Source organism: Lissotriton helveticus, chromosome 4_1 (assembly GCF_964261635.1).
Source record: "Lissotriton helveticus chromosome 4_1, aLisHel1.1, whole genome shotgun sequence".
Classification (NCBI taxonomy): domain Eukaryota; kingdom Metazoa; phylum Chordata; class Amphibia; order Caudata; family Salamandridae; genus Lissotriton; species Lissotriton helveticus.
Window position 1 is genome coordinate 432501055 of NC_136063.1, and position 17468 is coordinate 432518522.

The 17468-nt window shown below is 41.4% G+C and overlaps 1 protein-coding gene across 6 annotated transcripts in view; it reads right to left on the bottom strand.

Annotated features, from left to right (window-relative positions):
• Nucleotides 1–17468, bottom strand: part of CPQ (carboxypeptidase Q) — a 2048903-nt gene that overhangs the window by 935202 nt on the left and 1096233 nt on the right. The window lies entirely within an intron of this gene.

Consider the following 17468-nt stretch of genomic DNA (forward strand, 5'->3'; position numbering starts at 1 on the left):
GACAGGAAAAAGAACCATTTGGAAACCTCATTATTTAAAAAAAAAAGTGACTGCCTGAAAATGTAGTGTTCTTTCAAGTAGATCTGGCATAGGTGAACGCGCTAGAAAACAAGGAGGTCTGTAGTGGGCTCGAAAGTCATGGTTGATTAATGATGCAGACAAACCAGAAAAAGCGTTTTAGAAGGGCGGACAAGATGTATGTTTTTACTACAAAAAAAACATTGATTGTCCTATATGAAGGCTGTCTAAACATTGGCATAGGTAATTGTTAGAACTGGGAGTCTCTAGTTGGCTGAGGCAGTTGTCTTAGTCCATATTGGGCCCTTGCTTCTAGCCAGGGAAAGGAGGGACACTCTCTTTGATAACCAACTGCTCACCCTCTAGTTGCTTGGCACGAGCAGCCAGGCTTATCTTCAAGGCATTGTTGAAAGTAGTTGCAACCACAATCCCAGCGACACAGTGATAACACCATAAATGACACCCCACTGATGTATGAAAATAACAGTATCTTTATCAAGAAGAAAAATACGGTAAGACCAAACGATAAAAATCCACCAGATGTGTATTGTAATATTTCACGTTGCCCGTTATTAGCCCAACAAACACTTGTAGGTATTTGCGGTATTAATGAGCAGTACACGATGTTCAAATGCAGTCCTAATGCAATTCTATGTAGTTCGTACTGCAGTTCGTATTGTCAGACCAATGCAGTTCGTAATGCAAGAATAATGCAATCTTCAATGCAAGTAATCCCGCAGTTTGTAATGGAAGAATAATGCAACCCTCAATGCAAGTAATCAGGCAGTTCATAATGCAAGAATAATGCAATCTTCAATGCACGTAATCAGGCAGTTCGTAAAGCAAAAATAATACACTCCAAGGCCCCAACCACATACAACAGTCCTGAACTGCAGAGAGCGGCCCCGGCACTGCCGGGCAGGTCCGGGTCGCTTGAGGACTCAGCGCGTCTACCGTGATGCAGCGGTAGAGAGATGGGAGCATGCCTGTACTCCTCCTTGTGGCTCCCGACCGGAGTCCAAGCCTTACCTGGGGGGTGCGCTGCCTTGCTCTCTCTCTCTCCCCGCTCATCAGATGTCCTGCTGGGCGCTCCCGATGACGACGCAGCTCCGATGCAAGGTGACGCTGTAGCCAGACAGGTTACGGTGCTGCCTTCTCCGTTGCTGCCGATCTTGGGCAGATTCCTCTTGAAAACAACTATCACGATTACCTCACGACTTCCTTAGATTTACGAAATCCTTCAGCACGTTACGGCTCAAGCCGGCAGTGGCGATCTTGATCCGCAGCCTCCGTTACTATGACGGCTCGGGTCTCAAACAACGGCACAGCAGCGTGGACGATGATTCACGCTGCGGGGGCACCGCAGTCACAGGGCGCTTTCCAACCAGCACCACTGACCCCACGCAATCCCAGGCTGCACACACACACGCACAAAACGTCGCTGAGACTCGGTTGGGTTTTCAGGCCACACAGTCCAGGGGCAATGTTTACGAAGGTCTCAGGCTGAAAAAAGCACATGCACACAGCGCTGCTGAGACACACTTGGAAACTTTGATGTACTTGAGTTTCCACAACAGGGAGCCAGCTCTCCTCGGGCCCTTGGGGACAAGTTACTTCAGGACACAGCACACAACAAAGTCCTTTCAAGCAGGGGGACACAGCCTCTCCTTAGTTAAATCAGCAGACTGCAGGCCAGCCCCAGAACACACAGCAAGGATCAGTCCTTCTCTTCAGTCTCTTCAGCTGTTCTTCCTTGGCAGAGGTTCCTCTTGACCACGAAGTAGTTTCAATCCTTTCAGTCTTGATCAGTCCAACGTTCAGGGGTTTCAGCTCTCATAGTTATACCCCTAAATGTCTTTGAAGTCTGTTCAGGCGGCACCGACCCCTGTCCAAACCAGACGTGGGTGTCTCCCTGCCAGTGACACCTTCTTCCTTTGATAGTGGGGGTCTGGTTCCTCAATCACTCAGCAGGATGTGGAGCCATTCTTTTATGGCAGCAGCCCAGGCCTCTTCACATCCAGGGGGCTACTCCTCCCCCCTACACTCCAGATGCAGGTCAGCCTGTTGCTGTCTCACCAACCCTCACCTAGGTCAATACATTTCCCAGATCCTATCACATTCAAACCCAGATAGTCAATCCACAACCAGGCAGAGACACAGAATTGTTAGAACAAAAAAAACAGCCACTTCTAAAAGCGTGGTTTCTAAACACACAATTAAAAAAAAAGCTTCACAAAAAGATGTGTTATTAAATTGTGAGCTCAGTCACACTAAACATCACCTCTCCATCTTAAGCCTATGATAAGATAGGCTGGAAGCATATTACACAGCCTTCCCCATTCTGTCCTATGGGCAAGATGGCCTTGCAACAGTGAAAAATGAAATGGAGAGTATTTCACTCTTAGGACATGGTACACACCTCAGTACATGTCCTACCTTTCACAGACATAGCACCTTGTCCAAGGGGGGTACCTTGGGCCTACTATAGGGGTGTCTGATGTGCATGGAAAGGGAAGGGTAAGGCCTGGCAAGTGGGTGCACTTGTCAGGACAACATGGCAGTTAGCAAACTGCGCCCAGGCACTGCAGTGGCAGGCCTCAGTTCTCTCGTTAGGGCTACTTGCGTGGGTGGCACAATTAGTGCTGCAGGCCCACTAGTAGCATTTCCATTACCAGCCCTGGCACACATAGTGCACTTTACTAGGGACTTTACTAGTAAGGCAAATATAGCAATCATGGACAACCAATTACCATAACACTTTATACAGGGAGCACTTGCACTTTGACACTGATTAGCAGTGGCAAAGCGCCCAAAGCTTCTAAGTCAGCAACGTAATGTCAGAAAAAGGTCTAGGAGGAAGGCAAAAAGTTTAAAAGGAACTTTAGCAAGAAAGGGCCAAGTCCAAAAGTAATAAAGAGCATGACAATCTGCTTTTTACAAATGAAACGGTGGTGGCTGGTTTCACTGAACACCAGTGAATTAATGACTGCACAGCTGACCTCTGCCAGACTTGATGAGGCAGTACCTACCAGGGATTTAAAAAAAGATACGCATTGGCAAAGCCAATAGGTCTCGTCTTTTGAACCTCCCTGCTTTGCCAATGGTTTTAGGTATGGCTGTGCCGCATGGCTAGAAATGTTACCAGTCCAAGTTGGATCAGTAAAAAAAAGTGTTTTAAATGTGAAAGATTTTTTTTAAGCAGGTTGGGGGAAGCAAGAGGGGGCAGCGGAACTAACACTAGAGGCTGCATGGGATGGAATGAACACTGTGGATGAGGGGCGGAAGAAACACACAGACATGGGTGGAGAGAGCAATCAAAATGGCGGATGTTCAGGTGAGATGAAGCAAGACAGTAGGTGGCAGATCACAGGGGTGAAAGATAGCAACGTAGAGCTAGTGAGGAGAAAGTGCAGCGGCAAGAAGGCAATGCGAGGGGAAATGCCGAGAAGCACACACGTGAGAGCGAAGAACATGGAGCGCATACATTTCAGTGGACGAGATGCATACTCCTAGGAAGGTTCACTCCAACCAGAAAGCAAAGAACATACAAGAAAGCAACATCTTAAAACAAGGAAAACAATTCTGTGCAAAAGGACAAGATAGCCAAATGCTGTCACAAGTGAAAATTACCAGAACTACCAGATGAGACTTGCAGAGGAGGACTGACACATTCGCAGGTGGGCACAAAGGACGTTACACATTTTAGACACATACCGTATTGTCAGTTGGTGCTTATATGTCTGTGTTCAAATGAGAAGTCCATGGAATGAGAAGTCCATGGAATAGGGATTCCCAAGCCACAAGCCCACATTGAGGGTTACACTTCTATGTGCTCATATCTGTGGAGCAGTGCACTTGTTTTCCAGTATACTCGACGGGGTCATTTATCACGATAATATTGGATGTGTCTCATAGCACATCTGAGATGTTAGGACCAACTGCCTGCATAATTGAGGCACTCTGTTCCTCTCGTTCCACGTACATCCTTCGGCGACATCAAGAACTGACCTTGTGTAGACACACTCTCCTGCAGTGGAGCTGCAGGAGAAGTAAGGAGGCTCTTGTTCATCCATGACTACTTTACCAAGACTGCAATTTGACATGCTATACACATCGAATGGCAGCCACCAGGAGTTCTCAGTTTGCTACTGATGCATTTTCCACAACCCGTGTCCTCTCACATTTTCAGTCTCAGTGTGGGCACAGTAGAACTAGAGAGTTGCCTGGCTTTATTAACTGGATGTGTTTGAAAGTGCCTGGCTTCCCAAATGGCTCACTTGCAACATGCATCTAAACCAAGTACTGTACAGCATCCGTTCATGTTTCTTCATATCAAGTGCATGTCTTCCTTATATCCCTGGTGCTTAGTCACATTGCCTACAATATTTTTCATTGTTTCCAATGAGGAGTTACACTTCACCATAGGCACTGAATCAAGGTTTCTATCACCATAGGCAACACATTAAGCACCCCTCATACCACTTCAGACAAATAAAGGGAACACACCACAAGGCCAGAAGAAGAACATTGACTAAGGAGGTTGGAAGGGCAGTGGCAACAGAAGGGGTGATCAGGGCTTCATGCTTGATGTTCACATTGAAAATGGGGCCCATATAATCGCAGCAGTTTCATTGGCCACATAGTCTCGCGGACAGGCATAGAGTATAGTGGAGGCACTACTGACTTATTTGTGCATGGTAGAGATCCAAGTATTCAAGGAAAACACAATTTTGCATGTGGGGTGGAGGCACAATTGAAGAAATGGATATGGTTTGTGATTGAGCCACACACAAGGCCACAATGGACGGAGATGAATGTGATCTCTGAGAATCGGTGCTAAGTGCCATGAGATGTCTTGGCTACATATAGTGAGAACACAAGCAATAGTAAACATGCCATTCTGTAGAACATCTACAGCTTTATGTGACTCCAGTTTGCAAGCTTTTGCAATTATTCATCCTTTAGTTTGCAGCATCATGCTTCTTTCACTCTATGTTCCAGAGAGCTTGATCAGACTGTGAGTTGTCCTTTGACCACCATATCAGCTCTTCTCTGCTCCTCTGATGAATATGCTGGCTTCAGAAAACAAGCAAAGTGAGGTTACGGTAGTGCCCAGGATCCATAGGCAAAAGTGTGGGCATGGCTGTACACCCAGTGGCTGTAGATGGTTTACTTTCAACATTCAATGCACTTCCATAGTTTATTCCAGTTACTAAAAGAGATATTTTGGAATGTGGTCCATAATGCAGATTAGGAGAAAACTTCTGACCAGATCTCTTGATTTAAATGTTTTATTTGCATTCTACCAATGCTGATTTTTGTGTCAAAATCATAAAAAGGTTTCAGAACGGCAGTTAGGTGTTCCCCTAAAACACCAACTTAATTTGTAGCCATACATTTCAAATACCCCCACATTTCATGGACATTTGAAAATGTTCAATTTTACATTTTGCCTCTTTATTCATACACTTAATTAATCTGTAAATATTATCACATTTTCTAAGCACTCGTGGACCCCCTGAATAGGCACCGGGGACCCCAGGGTTCCCCATCCACAGGTTAAGAACCACTAGTATCGAAGGTGCGGTAGAAACAATACAATTAACAGGAGTACGAAATTGCAGGTATGTTTCGCTTGATGTTTGCAACATTGCCTGAGGTGAAACAGGATGCAAGAATCAACCAGCACAAATGCTATTTAATTAGAAGTTGAAGAGCTTTATGTCCTGGCAATGATAATGATACTAATAATATAATTTATTAAGAGAAATAACATACAAAAGGGCACTTATTTCACAAAAAAATTAATAATACTTGGTGCTCTTTAAACAAGCATTGGCATAGCCAATAGGTCTCGCTTTTGGGACCTTATAAGTGTTTAGCCATGCAATACTGGATGTTGTTGCATCAAGGATATTGTGCTGGATAAGTAAACACTTAAAAGGTCCCAAAGGCGAGACCTATTGGCTATGCCAATGCTTGTTTTCTTTGCATTCTCAGGCTTATAAACCTTGATTTATTTTGGAATTAACAGGACAACGGGTACCAGGATGGCCTGAAAGAACTTCTCACGCACGGAACTAGGACATTTGAGCCCTCAGTTGTGATCAGGGGCTAGTGTGTGTGTGTGGGTCTGAGTGCGTGAGCGTGTGTGTTTGTATCTGCTTGTAGTGTGTGTCAATCTGCTGGTACATGTGTATGTTTGCACCTGTGTGCGCGTGTGTGTGCTGGTACATGTCTGAGCTGATACATGTGTGTGTCTGCTGGTACGTGTGTAAGTGTGTCTGTGTGTGTTTGTGTGCAGGTACGTGTGTGTGTGTGTGCTGGTACGTGTGTGTATCAGCTGGTATGTGTGTGTGCTGGTATGTGTGTGTCTGCTGGTACGTGTGTGAGTATGTCTGCTGGTACCCATGTTTGAGAGTCTGTGTGTGTGTGTGTGTGTGTGTGCGTCTGCTGTTACATGTATAGGTGTGGGTGAGTGTGTTTGTGTGTGTGTGTTGGTACGTGTGTGTGTCTGCTGGGACGTGTGTGAGTATGTCTGCTGGTACGTGTGTATGAGTGCGTGTATGTGTGTGTTTGTCTGCTGGTACCTATGTGTGTCTCTGTGGTACATGTGTATGTGTGGATGTGAGCGTGTGTTAGTATGTGAGTGTGTGTGTCTGCTGGTACATGTGTATGTGTGCGTGTGTGCGTGTGTTGGTATGTGTGTGGGCTAGTACGTGTGTGAGTATGTCTGCTGGTTCGTGTGTGAGTATGTCGGCTGGTACGTGTGTCTGTGTTGGTGTGTGTGTCTATGTTGGTGCATGTGTGTGAGAGAGAGATATCTGACACTTTTTTTCGGCGATCTCCCCCTCTCCTATACTCTAAACCGGGCGGTTCGTCGCTATTTACGAATCTGTACAAAAGTTGGCAGATGTTTGCTCCATTCAGCTTCATTTCTTGTTTTTACATGTTTTGCAGAATTTTCAGATGTAGGGAAGGAATTATTTTGGGAAATCCGAAAGTAGTATTTCCTATATTAAGTAACCCTGGGCGTAGTTTGCGTAGTAGCGCTGCACGCAGTATACTTTGAACTACACCTAGTACACCTAGTACTGCGTAGCGTAGCTGATGGCACTGTGTACTTGGCTGCACTGTGCAATAATTGAAAATGGCATCTTGCACAGTGCCAGTTATAATAAAATAAGTATCTCTCTCTTTATAAGCTAAAGAGCATATAGTACTTTCACAAAAGTGAAACTGAAGAATTAGCAAGCAGTGAGAGAGGTGATGATTTTGGGATCCTCCCTAACCTAGGGAGAGAACCAAGCAGATGCCTTGAAAACAAAAGGCACATCTTGTTGAACGATTCGGTGGTGGTCCCATCCTCTTAGGACCACCCCAAGCACAGTTATTGGTAAAAAAACAATCCCAACCAAAGGCCCTACAAAGCATTATGGGATGAGATTAGCAGTGGGCAGTGAATATTATATTATCCAATATCAAAATAATTCTACAAAGAGCTGCAGTTCAACTAGTCGTTACTAGATGTCCCTCACGAGTCAAATGCAAAAGCTTGATGAAAGTGTTTCAATGCTTTTGCATTTGACTCGTGAGGGACATCTAGTAACGACTTGTGGAACTGCAGCTTGATGTAAGAATACTTTCAATGCTTTTGCATTTGACTTGTGAGGGACATCTAGTAATGACTAGTTGAACTTCAGCTCTTTGTAGAATTATTTTGATATTGGATACTATAATATTCACTGCCCACTGCTTGATCTTGACGTGCTGTCCAATACAGACAGGCAGCCAACATGTGTTTTGTCATAAAGACTTTTTCAAGGCTGAAATAGATATTAGGAATCAGCAATGTATGCTCAGAACATCAGCAGAAAGTGCCTCACAGCAAATAAGCCCCCAAAATGTCAATGGATGTCTATTACACTGTTTACGTCAACTTACTCAGAGAGACTTTACAAGCGTACATGCTTATCAAGGCCCTGTGGTGCGTATCAACACAAACACCAAGAATTGAGAACAAATGTGGAGAGAATAAACTACATGCAATGTAACTTCAACTTTACAGAAATAAACATGATTTTCATTTGCATGTCATGCTTTTGGACTACTAGTATGTGCTTCGGTATTTATCTCTGATGTACACAATCACTGTTCTCAGCAACATTATAAAATAGTTGCATTCAAATTTATGACAGAACAGGATTAAATATTCAACTGCCATGTGGGAAAATGTTGGCCAAATATAAGGTTGTTTTTTTACAACATTTGCAATTTCGTTATATTCCCTGGAACTACTTTTTGAAATGTACATATAACCAAGAATAAGGCCCAACCTTGAAGTAACAATTTCTTGTGTTTAACCGTACCAAAATATTCGGAGCCTAAGGGGTTGCAACTTGCCTGTTTTAATCCATTATCAGTGCGATTTTCCCTTATAAGACAAATACTCATAAATCGAGTCAACTTCAAAGATTTTCTTAAATAAGTCTTTGTTCACAACAATCTTTAAATTGCAGAAATCTAGTGTAGGAGTTTCATATTTTGTAAAAGTTCCAAGCATACCCTTTTTAAAGTCATTGAACACTCATTAGTTTCACACTGAAATACCAGTGACACTATGGCAGTCTTGTTACAAAGTTTCAGACAAATACTGAAGACTCCTAAGGTCAAGTTCTAACCTTAAACCTTGATGTTAGTAGATTTTGGAATGAACAAAGACTTCTTCTAGCATTTTCCTTCGAATTTTCTGAAATCATATCCAACAAAAGACCATTCCTACCATTTATGACAACAGAGGCCAACCTTTTATTTTAAGCTTTTATTCTGGGTTTCACAGTGTGTCAGGAGGCAACGCTTACCGCACATAGCACGGGTGGCATCAGACTTTGATACTTGAAATCCACTTGTTAAGAATCCAACGCAGAGTTGGAAAGGCTGGCAGTGTAACACTCAGAGTGTCAAAAGCTGTCCGCTGTGAGGCTTAGCATGTGTAGAGAATTCACTACAGCGTTCTGATGATAAACTACATTTCCCAGTAGTCCTTGAACTGTTATGTGGATGGAAGTGGCAGTGGCCATCTTGAATTGTCAGTTATAACTTCCATTGTGTTTCACAACCTCTTAGCTAGGCTTTCATGATATAATATTGCTGGATCCTGGTCCTTGCCACGTAAATTCAGGATTACCATTTGTGAAGAACATTTGCTACCTTTGTTTGTTGGAGGACATTTGGAAATACAGGGAAGTATTCTGAGATATTTCCATGACAATAAGCCTTAAATGCTTTTGAACATTTAATTTGTTACTTTTAAGACAGTGCGAAAATGTGCATTTAGTTTGATTTGGAACCTGTGACAGAACAGGGTGAAGTATTATGATGGGCAATGTTACAAATGATATGCAATAATGATTTTGGGAAAGGCAGTAAAAGTTCTTAGTAAGGAAAATATATAAATTGCTGAAACAGGGGCCACAAAATATTATTACCTGCAAATTTAGTTTCCAGTGCCACAAAATGTCAAGGAATTAAGTTAATTTGCAACAAAGAATTAAAAAATTACTTATTTTAGATTCAAGAACGAGCAGCTTTATATCAAAACACAGAGAGTTGATTGCTTAAAGATATAGCTAAAGTATAGCCCATACCTTTTACAGATATATTTACGATACTAGGCTATCTATCATTGGTTTTAGATACCCACTGCGACCGGCAGATATCAGTGCCCGGCAAAAGGGTCAAGTTAGAGCGGTGGAGTCTGGTGTCTGTTTTCTTTCGTATCCATTCTCCTTTCCCTATTTCTACTACTGCTCTCATATTGTTGTTGTATGTAGCCATTGGAGGAGGCAGTGAGAGATAGAAGACTGCATTGCTCCAAGTGGATCCAGATTGCAGGTAAGGGTTTTCTGACAGCGGTGCACTCTATGGAAATAGATGAACCTCCTTAACCTATCCACTGTGTGCATAAAGCCTCTGCATTACCTCCTAACGTGATATCCAGTAAATATTGCTGTTAAATAGTGCAGCTAACTACTTGTATTCAAATACCACCTCTGTCTTATTTTACCCTACTATTCTACTGAAAGACCAAAATCTGGATTTCTAAAGAAGGTGCTTAATCTTACAATACATCTGTAGTTCATTCAACTGTCTTTGCAGAACTATTTCAGTCCAATCCACTAGCATCAGAATGTGGGCATATAATAATATATGTAGACAGAGCTATATTGTCCTGGAGTAAAAGCCCCGACTACAGGCAGGTTAGCCAGAGAAAGGATAAATAATAGAGGAGCAAGTGTGCAGTCTGGCATTCGGCTGTTACATGTCACATCTTTCACAGTCTATAATCCACCTGCATGAAGCAAGTCTTTGACCATCAAGAAAGCTTAACATCTCTACCAATTGTAGAAGCGGTTACAGTATGTCAATTGCCTCACACCTGCTCCTAAAGCAACACTGGTGTAACCTGTTGAAGGCAGTGCAGAAGTCAACAAAACAGGTGTACAAATTGGCCATAAATGCTGAAATCCCGGCTATCCTACACAGTGCCAAGACCTGGTATGCTTTAATAAGGTCAAGCCTAAGCACTGCTTGTTCAATCAGGATTAAACGCAACTCCTGAGCTTTTTTCTCCAGAAACTCTAACAGGGTTTCAGCAAATACTTTTGAGAGGCATTCAAGTAACAAGATCAATCTATTGCACTCTGCATCTGCTCTGTCACTTTTTTAATATAGTGGTTTAAAATAAAGATCCAACCAGGATTTTCTCTAGTGTTCTCTAGTGGAACACTGGTAATTAAATACCTGCCTAAATTTCCAAGTCCTGTTTGGTCACTATTTCAATAGCCCACGAGGGTCTGTGGCCGTGCACCCCTTAAGACTCTTTATGTGGCCAGTCACATTAATGGTAGATATTTTAGAAGTTATTGGATTCTAGCTTCCAAGATTCTTAATTATGGTTCTCAGAATTCTCAGTGCTGAGTGTTGACCACTCAGAAACCCGATCCATGTTTGATCTTGTATTACTGGATCCAAAGAATGCCTATCAGCAATCTCACTACAAACAGTTGCTACTAAGGGCAATATTAGTTTGGAATTACCAGTTACTATAGCAGATTCCATCAACTCCTAGGGCATTCAAATCTCTTTCTTCTTTTTATGTCAAATAAAGCCTTAATACGAGCCCTAGATTGACTTGACGTACAAATATCACTACTCCTTACCAGTTGGTTGACATTTTTCCGTAACACTTTTCATAGCAAAGCACCCTCAAAGCCAACCCACCCATTAAAGAGTCCTCATCTCTCTGGCCACTATCATGGTTCACTTTAGTCACAGTATCAGCCCACCTTGCAACCACATCACCTGTAAATGTATCATTTTTTGTAATTAATTTTCACCTGCTTTTGTTATATTGCTCATTTCTTCCTAACCATAAGTCTTTTGTGGGATTATGACTTCCCAACCAGTGTAAAACGCAAAACATAATGAAGTTTTCAAAAGCCAAACAATCAAATGCAAAATAAACTTTTGGGCTTCTTGTGACCCCCTCAAGTAAGTCTTATATGCTGGAACATCAGTCAAAAAACACCTTTTTAAACTAACAAAGCAGGCAGTCATCAACCAATGACCCAGAACATGCAGTTGCCAACATGATTTCTTCATGGAATTAAGAGCATCTTGAATATTCGTTCCATTCTTTGAAATTGCAAAAACTCATCAGCTAATGAGTTATAGTCACTGTCCAACAATATAACAGACTCTCGGAAATTGTAGAGACATCTCCTTAATATTTTACCTAAGGAAATTCAATTGTTTTATCAACTCATTACTAGGAGTGGCCGATAAATTCTGCTCCGCCAGCAAGGTTTGTGGATTTTTTACCACTCTATGTTACGCTTGTAGTGCGGAGTTCTTGCCAAACTCCACTCGCCACAGAGTGGCAGAATTTTTTCTCACATGCGGCTCACCAACAGTAAGTTGGCGAGTGAGAATTGGCTGTCCCTAGCTCCATTTTCAGGTGATAGGAGGGCACCCTGCGAGATTTTTTCAATGCAGGCAGTCCCAACTGTTCACAATGAGAAAGCTGCTATTCGAGTAAAAAATTGCTAGACCAAAGAAGTTGTACCATCTTCACGACATGTGGTTCCGTTCACACTGATTTTGTAGTGCAGAACAAGCCCAAGTTTCGAAAAATCAGAGTGTGCAGCTTGATGTGCTGATTTCCTCCCGCTAAGGGAACTCCGCGAAATCTCCAGAGTTTTCATGTAATTCCACAGAATTCCGCACAGTGAAACTCCACGAGTTCCACCCACCCCTACTCATTAAATAGTTTCTCAGGCCTTAAGTACACATTCAGAAAAATCTATCCATTACTAATTTTTTAGCCATTTACATACAAAGCTATTTCCAGAAAGTTTTTCAAACAATAAGAGAATATTTAACACTCGGACAGTTTTCACAAATTATAAAATGTAAAAACTTGATCCCACAAAATGTTTCACTGTGAAAACAATGAGATAGTTGAAAAAAATAGACCACGAATCTCCAGGCATTTATAATGCAATGAAAACAAATTGATAACACAAAAATAACTAGCACACATATATTGAAAATAAAAACTTTGAATACTTTCAATTAGAAACATTTCATAATAGAAATCATGTTACTTTTTTCTTTCTAAAATTGTTGAAATTTAAATGGAAGTTAGCTTTAGTTTTAGGCTCAGAGCAGAGTAATATTGTTAATCTTTGGGCCATGGCACAGGTTAGGGTCAGTTTTAGGGTTATAGCGTGCTCAGTAGACTGCAGGTTAGTGATAAAATTAGGTACATGAACAGTGTTAGGGCTAGTTTTAGGGTTACCTTAGAAGTTAACATTAGGAAGATTCAGGGCTTAACGTGTTAGCAATAATTTTAGGGTCAATGAACAGTACGTGGGTTAATCTTAAAAATGGCATTAGATTTGTGTCAGACTATCATTAAGTTTAGGATTAGTGTAAGGTTTAGGCTTAGACCAACATTTTGGCTAAGCCATACATTTAGCATTAGACCTAGATTCATGGATCTGGGGTCAAAGGAAGGCTTTGAGTTATTGTTGGTTTAATAAAATAGTTTTTTTCTCTTTATGCAAGCATTTTGGAATTACATTTCAGGATTCAATCCAGGAAAATTGTAATCTTATAGATATTTAAAGTTTGCCATTTAATTATAACTGATTTAAGGGACTGCACTTAACTGCTATGGGAGTTAATTTGAAGATTTAAAGGTTATGGACATCAATTCAGAGTATTTCTATTAAATTTCTTCCTGCTTGGTTTATAGGGGCTGGGGTTATAAGCAGGGTAGCCGGGAATGATCTTGAGTGGCTATATAGAGGAGGTCTAGCATAATGAAAGATGCTAGTTTATCAATTTGAAGTAATTCCAAATCTCATTCCACTAATGTGGGAGTGATCTGCTGCCAATACTTGATAGATGGGGTACTCAATGAAGGTGCATGAGGTGAAGAATAACTCAAAACAGTAGAAGGTGCCCAAGCAGCATGAATATGTTACTACATTTTTAAGTAGTGTGAGTATTTTAGTGAGGTGATAAAATGGAGGGATCATGACACTTCTTCAACATATCAAAGGCTATGCCATGTTTGATTTGATGACCAATATCATACTATTAAATCAATGAAAACCATTCTCAATCTTTTGCTTAACCACAACTACTGTGTGACTTAGAATAGGGCTGACATTAACAGGGCACCTTCTACTGACAGAATGGGTACAAATGCGAACAGAAGTGTCCTTGACGACTGCTCAGAGCAACCATGCAGCTACGCCTACACAATCACCCACTCACAGTGTGCTGGTACCTAGAGCATAAAATGCGAATAGCCCCTCCACATCAACACTACACTAGTTATGCTAGTATGTCTGAAAACCCAGCTAATGAATGCTATTGCTGCTGGTCGCTGCCGGGGAGTGGAGAGGGTGGGGGGGGGGGGTAACTGTTGTTTATATATCACCGTACCGTTATATAAATATTTTATATACATTGCAGTATACGGAAATCCACTAGATTACCACAGCTGACCGTCGATTAGCATGTGAGTAACCACCACATGAGAATGATGGATGTCATGTGATATGTATACAATAAATGTATATGATTAAATATGATGCAATGTTACCAATTAAAACAAGTTTTTAAAAAAAAGGGTCCCTTCTATATATAAATGTTATAGCTCTATAATGCTGAGGCAAGTAGCCCATAGTCACAGCGGATCATAAATCAGAGTCCAGTACTCAGTTTGCCCATCTTGTATAGTCGAAAAAAGGTTGGTTATAATGTGCCCATGCCCCACCAAATCATTTAGACTACGCCTAGTCGAAATTTTAATTATACCATAGTACTCAAAGAGTACTTTCAGTAATTGGATATTAATCTTGTGATGCCTAATTACAGAAATTACTCAATTATGTCAGCTTGTGTAATTAAGAGTCATTTGGGGAAAATCCTACAGCAGGAGCACAGGAACAACGAACTAAGAGAGAGCGAGTGGCTGCTGGCTTCTGCTGTTTGTGTAACAATAGTGGATTGTTCACTCTAGATGGTTCTAAAAACGGCGTTAAAATGATACTCATACATTCATATATGCCCGAATATATAGCCTGCTAGAGTAGGAAAAGTATAGGTTCAAGAATAGCCTTGCCGGTATTATAGACACATCTCTTTCTTTATTGAGAGTTTTTACTTACAAACCTGATATTCTGTTCTCACAATGTTAAAATCACAATTTAATTTAATTAAAAACATACATATTCCATAAATGAAAGAGACACAATTTTATTTCACATGCCTTTGTGTGTCTACAATCATAAATCATCATCAATGGAGCATCACATTTCTTTCTATGTCTATCTAGTTAGAATCATCACATTATATATCACAAACATGAATATCATCATATATTTAAACACATTCGAAATGAAAAACAGGATTTAGTTAAAAAACAATACTCAAAAGTAAACACTAACTAACTAGATAGACATAGAAAGAAATGTGATGCTCCATTGGTGATTAAATATACTGGTGTTCGTGTCCTGTAGCATTTAGTGCTATTTTCTTAGCACAAATTGCTTCCTCAGCCAGGCCCATTTTTGACGCAAGGGTGCATTATGCGCTAAGAAAATATTGTTAAATGCTGAATTAAGCTTCTCACATAATTGCGCATAGTTGTGAGAAATTTAGCAGTATTAACAAGTAATTTTGCTAGAGAGAATTCTGCTACTTTCAGATAAAAAAGATTAACCAAGGTAAACAGTTTAAAACCTTAACGTGACAAGAACTGGGTTCATAACGAAAACATGAAACAAGTGGCACTTTTCTTCTTATTTCAAGCAAAAATAACGTAAGTGCCTGTCGTCACAAAATGGTGACAAGCACGAAATACAGGCTATAGTCGGCATTATCTGTTGTAAAGTCTCAATAATAACTACAGGGAAATAGAATATTATCAAGGGGGTTTATCTCCGCTTTTTTGGCTTTAAAAGCCAAGAAAGCAGAGATAAAATTATCTCCCTATTACCTAGCTGTCGCTAACACCAGTTAGCGACAGCTAGTAGGAGATAGCGACCATCTTGGGTCCCACTTTGCATGTCAGTGATATTTATCACTAATGACATGCAAAGTGGGCGTGCCAAGATGTTAGCGACTGGAAACAGTTGCTAACATCGCTATCTCCTATTACCAACTTTTGGAGATATTTGCGCTAAGCGCCAATATCTCCAAAAGCTAACACCTGCCCTGAGCAGTTCTTAGCTATGTTATCCAATGGGAGGTGGATAACATGGCTAAGAGCATTAGCTCGGTAATGCATGAATATCGCTGACTTATCAGCGATATTCATGCATTGCGGCCGTTTTTTATCGCATTTGCGATAAACCTTGGTAATACCAAGGTTTATCTGCGGTAAAAATCGCCGCAGCTTAGCGGTAAAATTTTCTCTCTAACCAAGCAATAGCGATAATTATCGCTATTGCTTGGTAATATGCCCCGTAGTGTGTAAAGGATATGCATGCTTTGTTTGTGAAAATATGGGGTACGAATATTTACCTTATGTTACCTTTGAACATTTATGTGAGCAAAAGTTGAAGGGATTTGCTTAAAAACCCACAGGTATGAGAAGGGAATGAGAAGGATGCATTCAAAAAGCTCTCAGATTCCTTGTACGCGGGTAATGGCATAGCTGAAATTGCTCAGCAGAATTGGAATCTGGCTAAAGACACAGGTTTTGTTCGCTGTCAAAGAGCTCGAGGCACAGGTACTGTAGACACATTCTATTCATATGAAAATATTTGGGAGGAATGTACACTCCAGTCCAGCGAGGTCTGCCACAAAATGACAGGCTAATTGACAGAAAGGGTGATAGCATGGCATGCAGTTTGTAATTTACTGTGCAGGATGACAGGGAGGATGACGGGTCTCGCATTCACCTTCCTGACAAAGCAGGCACTATTCAATGAGGTCTAGAATGAAGGTTTAGTTCTTAACCCTGCAGGTAGCCATGCTCTGACAATCCAAGCATTCCCGTGGGGCGAGGGTTCACAATGTGACAGTCCACAAAGAGCAGAATGGATTTAAGGATTAGCCCATCAGTTAATAGCGATCACGAGCACATGCTTTCAATAAAAACTTAATAGCTGTACGCACACAGTAGTTGTTGAGGCCACTTTCCGAAAGATAATAGTATTTGTAGCCTATACTGCGTCACTAGAATTGATCCAGTGTATGAAAAAATATTAAAAATACGTGCACTCCATTTCTGTTCTAAAATGAGAGACCTGGGATGTACAAATCGTAAAATCTTAACAGTTCAGTTGTCGCCTGTGACGAATCTTCGCAACATTTTTTAAACTAATGGGGAGTTCCGGTCAGCTCCTGTCTTAAAAGTTTTGGGGTGATTTGTCAAGCGGGGGCCAAGAAAAAGGGGGGGACTCAAAACACGTTTTCTCCATGTTAATTTCCATAGGAACTAGTGTTGCGGCTACAGCCCGAACTGCTGAACTGAATTACACCAAATTTGGCAGAGATGTAGCTCTTGGTCCAAGGTGCACACTTTGCTTTAAATGGTGTAAATCTGTTCAGTAGTTCCTTGGAACCCTACCGCTCTAGAGCTTCATTCTAATTGGCTGCCAACACTCCAAACCAGGAAGTGTTGGCAGCTGTCTTGTGACTCGGTAAAACCGAGTTACAAGAAAAAGGTAAAAAAAGATACAAACAAGAAAAGGTTGCAGGGTAGAAACACCCTGACCCCCTAGGCCTGCTCAGGGGGTCCCACAAGAACCCCTGACCGAATCTGGCTGGAAAAGTAAAAATAAAAACGAAGCGCGGGCTCCTGCACTTAGTTTATTTGGGCTCCTGGGTGGGGCAGGTCCCGGAGGCAATGAGGAAATTATATG